This window comes from Sinocyclocheilus grahami, unplaced genomic scaffold (genome assembly GCF_001515645.1).
Source record: "Sinocyclocheilus grahami isolate Dianchi unplaced genomic scaffold, SAMN03320097.WGS_v1.1 scaffold60.1, whole genome shotgun sequence".
Taxonomy (NCBI): Eukaryota; Metazoa; Chordata; class Actinopteri; order Cypriniformes; family Cyprinidae; genus Sinocyclocheilus; species Sinocyclocheilus grahami.
This window is the reverse complement of record NW_015505239.1, coordinates 1,746,178-1,756,699: the sequence shown is the minus strand read 5'-3', so window position 1 is coordinate 1,756,699 and position 10,522 is coordinate 1,746,178. Positions and strand designations below refer to the sequence as shown.

General features: G+C 37.8%; 1 protein-coding gene across 1 annotated transcript in view; it reads left to right on the top strand.

Annotated features, from left to right (window-relative positions):
• The first annotated feature begins 4,390 nt into the window (after nt 1–4,390).
• Nucleotides 4,391–10,522, top strand: part of LOC107584474 (forkhead box protein P1-B) — a 166,138-nt gene continuing 160,006 nt past the window's right edge. The window contains exon 1 of the mRNA XM_016271111.1: nt 4,391–4,545. The gene's annotated coding sequence lies outside the window, so the exon portion shown is untranslated. The remainder of the gene's footprint in view (nt 4,546–10,522) is intronic.

Sequence of the window (10,522 nt, the reverse complement as noted above, 5' to 3'; positions counted from 1 at the left end):
TAAAAAAAAAAAAAAAAAAAAAAAAAAAATATATATATATATATATATATATATATATATATATATATAAAATCAGATAGAAGTTTAAATGTCAATTAAAAATATTTTCAATACACAAATATCAACAAATATGAAGCTCCGCGCTCATAAACGCTGCTTTATCAAGAATTATAGGTAAAATGAAATTAAAATGCCAATGACACGTTTCTGAGGACCATCGTTTCCCTTCTGATACATTCAAATAAAGACATCCGCGCCGCGTTTTGACTTGAAACGTGCAGCACTCATATTTGTTCAAGGACATCATTGCCTTTTGACATTTAATCCAGCTGTATCGCGACTCTTGTCTTTCCGTCCTCAACTGTAAAACCTCTTGAAATTATAATTAAGACATTTCTTATACCATTTAACGTATTTAAAACTTTTTATGGCCTTAAGTTTGAACTCACTTTAGGAGTTTTTAAGGACCTGCGGGAGATCTTCATTTAAGATAGCCCGTCGGGCAGAGTGGTGATACATTTTGGTAGCCCGACTGGAAAACACAATAGCCCCGGGACATCGGGCTAGCGATTTTGCGAGCCCTGGGTTGTAGCGGACCTTTGAGTTTCAGAGTGTATTTGACAATGGTTTTTGTTTATGTAGATGCTGAAAACACCATTAGCGTCATGCATGCGTACTTCAGTATGTAGTAGATAAAACGGCGCCACTCAGAGACATGCAGAAAACTCTCTTAGTCTCTTTGTGCTTTAATATTCACAGACACATATCATATCTACTTTTGATTTATCCATCGATCAGATCCTCGTTATAGCCTACTGTAAATTCCATGTTCACGACTGCACCGGGATTCCCTCTGCATCACGGAAATCATACGGCCTTAACTTATAACTTGTAAATTAATGCGACACACCTTTATCTGCATGCAGGGATGGTGTCCGCGAATATGAGCAAAACATGTTGGATGTATTGCCTGCTTTTGCAGTGTCCAAATTTTTTGTTAATTGGATCCGTCCTCAAGGACATCCCATATGTGCGGGTGAGATTGTTTTTTTTTTCATTCACTTTTTAAAAAACCATAGATATGCAAATGTTTACGGTATGATAACCGTGCTATGATATACCGCCATACCAGTTACATATCGTTACAACCCTAGTGTGAAATGAGTTCTGACTGAAAAATACATTGGTGATGACCTACAGCTGAGCAAGAAAGCAACATTTCAAATCGGCATAAGATGAAAGAAACAGCTGAGACAAACTGAATACTTGCTTGAAATGTAAGTTAAGAATCTATTTAATGTCATATTTGTCTCAGTTGTTTCTAAGCAGTAAAAAATACATACAATAAGAGTTTAGAACTATAAAATTAATGTGAATTTACACTGGTTGACTAGTCATTCAAAAATTCAGATAGTCGATTAGTGAGTGAGACTAATTTATCTAGGTTTTTAAAATTTTTCTTGTTGACAGCCATACGCATTCAGATGGATGTCTTAAGTCAAGTGACATGTGGCCAAGTATGGTGACCCATACTCGGAATTAGTGCTCTGCATGTATCCCATCCAAAGTGCACACACACAGCAGTGAACACACACACACACACCGTGAACAGTGGGCAGCCAATTTTTTGTTGCGGCTTTTTCTCTTTTTCAAAGAAGATCAGATCATCCATCTCTATCCTGGAGTAGTTTCCACCTCTCTTTCACTTTCATGTGCCCTAGCTGCTCTTCAAATTCAGTAATTCTCTCACTCTCTCTCTTTCTCTCTGTCTCTTTTTACCTGTAGCTATTTCCTCTTGCCCCTTTTAAACTCCCTATTTTTGGAGTTCAGTGATGCGAGAGTCATAAATACCAGCGAGGGGGCAGAGGGGTCTTTTGGGATTGTGTATTTTCTGCAGCAATGACAAGAACGTGGGCGGCTAATCAGAGCGGCTCTTATCTGAAGCTGCTCAGCGCCCGACGTGGAACAGAGGAATGCGGCCAGCTAAGAGGGTTAGCGCTAGCTGAATTCCACGCTGAGGAATTACATGGAGATGAGCTGTAATGCAAGGGTTGATTTTATTGGGTCTGTTGGGGACATACTGTGAATATTTGGCCTCTAGGAGGGGACAGGCCTGAGTTTGTATGTACTTGAGAGTTTTGGAATATTGAAATTGTACAATTTTGTTCTGATGTGAGAGATATAGCTCAATATTTTTGAAACTCGATATATATTGATTCGATATTCAATATATATTGATATTTATGTAGTAGTTCTTAAAAAGCTTATTTTTTGACCAACAGACATTGTTGCTGAGTTGATTCAAAATGTTTAAAGTTTGGAATAAAATACAGAAAATGTGGATAGACATAATCAAGGTGAGCTGTTTTTCAGTGAATAAGCAGAGGGAAATATTTTAAAATAATTTATATACAAATGATCAAATATAACTAACATTTATATATTATTATTTATAGAAACTTTTAATTTAATATATATTTTTAATAATTGTATTATATTATTATAATTTGTGTTTATGCACTAATATAAAATGCAGACCAAAACAGCAATAAATAATAAATAAACAGTAATATTAATAAAAATATAAAATTGCATTATTAATAAATAGCATGTATTTTACTAAACATTTTATAAGCATTTGAAATCTTGTCCAGGGACGTCTGTAAACATTTTTGAATGATTCCAAATGAATCAATTAACTGATTTATTAAAATGAACAAAAATATTAATTTGCAGAAATGAATTACATTTCTCAACTTGACTGGCACTTGCTACTCATGTTTAAGCACTATTAAGATATTTCTCGTTGTGACACAAGTAGCCGGTATGCCGCTTTTCATTTGAAACGTTAAAGGTGCAGTAGGAGATCTTGGAAAATGCTAACTTTAGCCTGATAGCACTGAAAGCAAACATCCCACCCTCCCTGCAATTGCCGTCCAAAGCCACGCCCCTTAACGCATTTATGCTCACAGACCAGAGACAACATTACTACAATAGGCTACATCAGCGGTTCCCAATTCCAGCCCATGTTCCGAAGTGAAGTAAACTTCAACGGATTTCCCCCGCTTAGGGAGTAGGGAGCAATGAACACTGTGTAGGGATCATATCGATCGGAACACAGTTCATGTATGTAGCTCACTTCTAACGAGCTGGTGCGAGGACTGGATTAACAGCTGGGCTACATCATGCGTCATTCACCGGTGAGAAAACTTTAAAAGTACTACAATACCAGGAAGGAAGATCGGGTTGTTGATGTTTGTCTGCCATTCTCGCTCTGTCTGCACAGCGTGTGTGAACGCGCTGATGACACATCCTGTCTGCGCGAACCCCGTGCGCAGAGGTATGCTAATACATACGTTGACAGGCTGGTAGGAAAGCATATTAAAACGCTCGGACCGAATGTTTTAATTGGACGAACATTTCTTGATCCTACGCCTTCCACAGAATATATAAATACAGACAAATACATTTAGACCACTTAACTTAATTATTTCTATCGGGTTGTAGAGACTTTCAACCAGCATAACAAAAAATGTTTCTGAAGACAATCACCTTTTGCACCTTTAATAGGCAAATAAATAGCGAATTAAAATCTTTGCAATATTCATGATGTTGGTTAATTTTGTATTGGCATTAAAATACTTACAAATACATTGTAAATATTCAGTCTATTAGCCAACCTTATGTTGAATAGCATGGAGCTGAGCAATTTACCATCGCACAATTAAAACTTCACCATGCAGACCTGTGGCGGGTCAGTGAATGACAGACACTCCTCTCCGTCTTTGTCACTTTCTGTTTCTGTCTTCTTACCGTCTTTAACCCTCCGGATTCTTTTACCTCCTCCTTTTACTGTCACTCTCTCTTTTTGTCTCCCTTTCGCTCTTAATGAGAATACACTCAAGTAAATGCTGACCTCTGCAATAAGCATTTTACTATGCAAATCACCACCACCGATGCTGATTGATCACAGCTACTGTACGTGTCACCGACTTACGGGATCTGACAAAATGTTCCAGCGAATTCTGTCAAGTAGTGTGTGGCCGCAGCTTTTCCTTAGATGAGTCGTCCATCGAGTCACTACCATTCATCAGAACAGCAATGCAGATTTGAGCTGATTATCAGATGCTCTGTGTAAATATCACATGTGTCAGAAATGCTTGCTGTTAAAAATCTGAAAATGTGTTAAGATGCATTTAGGTCAGTTCTGGAATTAATTTGTCACTAAATTAAGCATTTGTGGTTGGATTTCATCACGTTTTTGCCTTTTTCCTTTCTCATTTGAGTCATCATCCAGGTTTATGTGGGTTGAGTGAATTTAAGGGACTTCCCCCACCTTTAGAGAATGGTATCAATTCCTGTTTGGTATGGTATCAATTTTGCTGATGTTAATATGCACTTGTGTCTCTCTCTTGTCTTTTTTACTCATTTTGTATTTCAGATTGAGCTGGCTGCACTGTATCCAATGGTTCCGCCCCTTTGTTCCCTTTTCTGAATTCTGATTGGAACAATGGAACGTCAATCCCGTCCAAACAAGTGACTGTGGTATGTTATCTTCAGAATTTTTCCTTGAAACCATGCAAATTTATGCTTTCTATTGTGCTACTTTTGTGTAGTAGTAAAAAGGGTGTACAGTATGTATTTTACGTATATGTATTTGACTACAACCAGTTTTAGTTTTTTTTAATCGCTCAGAGGTTGGTCTTTCCTATGTCAGAAGATTTGATTGTTTTATCATGTGTATTTCATTGACGTATCAACTTTGACTTGAAATTTTCTCATAAAATTCCCTAGTAGAAATATGATTGGATAGAAATGAATCTGGTGTTTACATGTAGTAAGTGTGTTTTGGAAGAATTTGTTAAGAAATGTTCTGAATTCATACTGAGATCTCTACTTTTGAGACCTTGTTGAGATGTTTTCTGAAACTGTAGACGTCAGCAGAGTCTCTATTTGATCTCCTTAAATTATTACTCATATCTGGCAAATTTGAGTGCAGTTTGAGACATTGTTGAGCTCTATTCCTGAAACTCTAGAGGGTATGTGAGTTATTTAGGGTCTTTTTTTCTCAGGAAAAATCGGGAGATTTTTAGTCTCCATTTGCACAGCCTTTAACCTTGTGAGAATTTAGTATCTGGCCACTTTAAAACATTGAGATCTCTTTTGTACTTGAGACATGCTAGATAAATTATTTTCTTGTAAGAAATGACAGAGAAGACGGAAGCAAGATCTCTGTATATTTTTTTTTCAGTTGTTTTTCTCCTAGACGGCAAAGAGATCTCCTTTTTCTTTCTCCTTTTTACACTCATCCTGAAACCCCAAACTTTCTTAAGATCTTTTTTTATCTGGGTTGGGTTTGTTCTCTTTACCCAATGGTTGGTACTTCTGCCATTTGCCTTTGACCCACTTTTAGTGTCACTGTCCCTTCACACTTATGTATTGCCGACATCGACTAGTCTTCCTGTCATCACTTTGCAGCTTCGTGTGAGCGTGCTTGTATATTTGCAACTGGCAGAACACTTTTCTGTGCCATAGATCTGGCACAGTGCCAGTCCACGCCTTTGCCCCCGATCAGAAGCAAACGTGACATTTGTGCCGAGGTAATGGAATCCTCGCGCAATTAAATCTCCGACTGCGAAGTGAAGTCGCTCCTTCCATCCCTCCATCACTCTGCTTTCCTTTCATCCGCAGGAGGGAAGGCCATGATGATGAGACCATCTCAGCACGTTGCCCCTTTATTCTGCTCTCCGTGTCACTTTTTGTTTTTAACTTCTCCACATAAACATCTCTCCGCCTGGCAATTAATTACCACAAATGTCAATTAACCCCCTCCTTTTTAAAAAATAATATAGTAGGAGAATTTAATTTCAATTATAAAAATTATGTTGGAAGGCGGCAACGTTAAATTGCTTTAATGAATCGTGCTGAAGGTGACAGTTGTTATTTTGCAGCCCGTCATGGCGGGGGACCTTCTTCCTGCTCTGATACAATGTGAAGTGGAGGATGAATAGAGGAAAACAGAAGGATGGGAATGAAATGAGTGTTGAGAGGAGCAGAGAGGACGTATTTCCTGCAGTAACGGTAGCCACTGTACGTAATGCCTCATTTGTGGGATACAGCGGGCAATGGTGTGAATCATTGTTCTGTGCCACTGTCAGCCAAAGAGAAGCACTTAGGGGTATCTCTTTCTCTCTCTATCTCTTCCTCTCTTCCTTATTTGACTTGCACAACTGCTGATGGTGCATTTGCCCACCGGTTGTGCTCCAGGACCGTCCCTCCATACGTTATCATATTTAAAGAAATAGTTCACGCAAAAATGAAAGTTCTGTCATCATTTACTCGTCTTTATGTCGTTCCAAACCTGTATGACTTTGTTTCTTCATTGTACTAGTTCTTTTCCATGCAAATAGTTCACATGGGGGCTGACACTTTCGAGTTTCAAAAAGGTTGCAAAGAAAGGTGAAAGTATCAAAAACATGGTCCTTATGACTCATGCACTTGAATTTGAGTCTTTTGAATTCATACAATAGGTTTATGCGAGGAACAGGCCAAAATATACGTCACTAAAAAACTTCCTGTGCAGTGAGTGTTAATCTGATTGCGTCGAATTCGAGAACTTTGAGTTCATGAGCAAGTCGTTTAGACCTGTTCTGAGAACTAGATAAACCGATTCTGACTCAAAAGACTGATTCCTTCACAAATAGTGCAGTTTTTGAAGAGAAGATTTTATGGTCTGCCAGACTATAAAATGGCTGAAAAAATATCTCATAGACTTTCATTGGTCTTGGTCTTTTGACTTGGACCATAATTTATTTATTGGACCAATATTAATTGTGTTAAGAAGCTTTACTCTTACATACATTTAACATTTATTCATTTAGCAGACACTTTTAGCCAAAGTGACTTACAAATGAGGAATACAACAAATGACCAAAAAGAGGCAATAAACAAAAGAAGTGACAATAAATGCGGCTAGGATCACGGTAGTCTTTTTACAGTGTGACGTTTTATGTGTTGTTGCACTCTTTGTATCTCTGAAAATTCACTCAACAAAATTATATGCATAGCTCACAAAATAGAGAGGTCACCCAACCGTTTTTTTTCCCTGAGTTGAAGGTTAATTTGAAGCAACAATAAAGCAGATGTAACCATTTCCTCATCATCTTTTGTGGGTAATAAACTTTGGACAGTCTCAGCATACCCCTGCACTTGAGTTGGACTAGTCTAAGACATCTCCATCTATTCTCACCATCAGTGATTAACATCTCACTTTGCTGACGATGATGTTCCTTGTTCAGCTGATTGTAAAGTGATAGAGAATATTTTTAAATTGGACCTTTATGCTCATCAGAAGCAAATTTCAACGTATAGGAAGAAGAAATCGCAAATGAGATCTCTATAACATCTCTTTTTTTCTTATTTGCAATGGAAGTGGAAAGGGACGTTTGACTCCTGATCGTCAGGCTTTTCTCTGAATAAAGGAGAACCCCAGGAGTCTCACATGTACAGTGTCTCTTCTATAGCATTGGTTCACTTCTCAACCTTTTTGACACAATATTTTTAGGCACCCCGAATCAGACAATATATTTTTTCTCATATTACATTCTGCAATTATGACAATTATGCTTGTTTTCAAACTTTTTTATTAACATAAAATTTATTTTGTGATTTCTGTGAGTTTTTCTAATAAAAATAATATTTATTGAGGGTGAAAAATGAAACATTTTTTGTTTACATAATCATTTTAAGTTTTTTTGTTGTTGTTTGTTGTTGTTTTAAGCATTTATTTGAGGCCCTGTCCCCTGTTTGAGAACCACTGTTCTAGAGTTTCCAAATAGCTCTCAACAGTGTCTCAAACTTTGCCCAGATTTGTTAACACATCAAAGTTGGCAATCAAAAGTCAAAGATTTCAATATGAACTCAAAAATTCTCATAAAATCCTCCCAAAACTAAGTATCTGCTCTATTCTATTAACATTAATGTTTTAGCTTTCTACACTTACTGTATGATGACAAATTGTGTCTATTTTCATTCTAAGAGGAACATCTGAAACTTTGAAGTTGAACTTTGATTGAAGCATAACTCTCCTGAGCTAAAAATGATCAACCCTTGAGCAATAAAATTATCCTCTGGGACTGGTTTGACAGATAGATGAATCAAATTATTGTAATTATACCATTGCCCATCAGTCAGTAGGGCAGAAAAATGCTGCTTAGTGAATTGAGAGCAGATTGAATCATGTTTTGGCCAGTTGCTTATTTGTGGCAGTGCAATTAACAACAGCCTAGCAGACTCGCACATAGTTCAAGACCACCCCGACAGGCATGGAAATGCAAGTACTGTGTGATGTTTTCCTTTTTCCAAGCATCTGCTCAATGACTGCCATCCACAGGGCCGGAAACACACGCATGCTTTTAGATTGGGCCTGCAGCCCTCTGACCGGGTGACTGAAACGCAACACTCATTTAGCAGTGGCTCAACATACGGCCCACTTCACAACTTAACACAGCACACACACGCTTAGAAGTTCATTAGATCAGTATCCTGTCTTAATTGCCTCTGTGTAACACACACCACAGGCTAATGCAGGGGGTCTCAATGCTGGATATGTCCACCTTTCTCAGGGCTGTTTTTATGAATGCCTTTGTGTGCCCTTGTTTTTACAGCAAGTTTGTTTCCCATTCTGTCATATTACAGTTTATCATTTAATTTCAGTTAATTTTAGTAAGACTTCAGATGATCGATCTGCTACGATAAACAAATCTGCTTATGTAAATTTTTTAAATATGTGTCATTTCTTAGAAAAGGTCAGCGCTGAATCATTTAATTAGTCTCGCATTTTCATATATTTTTTTATTTTTATTGTAGATTAACAATGATTTTTGCAACAAGGAAAATAAAATTGCTCAGAAGGTGGTCTTGAATATCTGAGGAGACTTAAAACATAAATAGACACAAATGAGCTAATAGTTGCCATGTGGTAATGAGTCTCCATTTAATTCAAATTTAAACAAATTTATTCCTCCTTTAATTTATTTGGGGGAAATTAAAATAGAAACAAGACAGTTGTTAAGGTAGATGGCATAACTCAATTTTCAATTTAATGAGAAATTATTTAGTTCAAATCGTTGACTTTTGATTGCAGACTCCGGTATACTGACCAATCAGAGCACAGTTTGAGACAGTTACTTTAAAACAGAAAAATCTTTAACATCCATGGAACCTCTCCATTCTATTTTTTAACAGAAAAAGGTTTAGATCATTAAGTGTTCTTCACACTAAGAAAAAAGGTTCTGCTTGCTGTTTGCTGAAAGGATTTGGGGAACCAAAAAACGGTTCTTCTATGGCATCACTGTGAAAACCCCCTTAAGGTTTGAGCATCTTTATTTGCTCTCATTTTAACCTTACAAATGAGAAATCATTTGTGACTTTTCTTTCCTTGGGTGTGTTAGATTAGGTCTGTATTATAACGAAATACAGGCCTACATTAGTGGAGTTTATTCAGTCTTATTCACTGTCCCTTTTCCGCTTTCACAAAAGCTTTCAGTTACACCTAGCTTCCTAACTTCCTGTTTCGCTGGGTGGCTGGCCGGCAGTGGGCTGATGTCGTAACAGTGAGTATCAGGAAAAGAACACAAGTCCAGGATGGAGTCCCAGGCAGCTGGCCCAGTGTGTGTGTAGGAAAGAGCAGAGCAACTTGCAGCGAGCAGCAAATTAACGCCCATATCTCCTATCTCTCCCCTTTCTTTTCACTTTCCTGTTTGGACTCTAAGGTGATTGGAGGCGCAGGCTGTGACAGTTGACGGAAGTAGAGAGAGAGCAAATAAAAGAGAAAGCATTTATTTACAGTGTGATGATGCGGTTTCACACAGGATGTGCCCCCCTGCTTCGATCTGATAGGGGGCAGGCTGGAGCTCGGGGTGGTGGCCTGTATTGTGGAGCTGGTCTGGATTTTGGGCTGGACCCACTAGCACACCCTCAACGCTGTTTCCTGTCTGGGCGCAGAGAGATGAGAGCAGGTTAGCGCAGGTCACTGGGAAAGAGAACGGAGGGGAGGGACAGTTGAGGGTGTGTAATTGTGGGGGGTGTATAATTGTCTGAGATATGTAGAAAGGTCATGTGTTGGGTTTTTTGGGGCCCTTTACCTTTCTCATCACCGTAGTGAAACAAATGCAGTCCCACAAGCAGAATCAAACATCCTACCACTGCTGTATAGCGTTGAATCAGCGATTAGCATGTGCCGCCTATAGTTATTTGAGGTGTTTGTAATTTACAAACCATAAAAATTATCAAAAGGCCGATGTAAATCAGATAGGCCCTTTTTTTCCTAAAGCCTCCTTCTTGTCATATTTCTGTTTAGGACACCGATTTTAACTTCTTTGTTATTTTACATGAGAGATATCTGTGTTTGTTCTTAAAAATGTTAATAGTGAGTGTAACTGTTTATATATATATATATATATATATATATATATATATATATATATATATATATATGTATATGTATATGTGTGTGTGTATA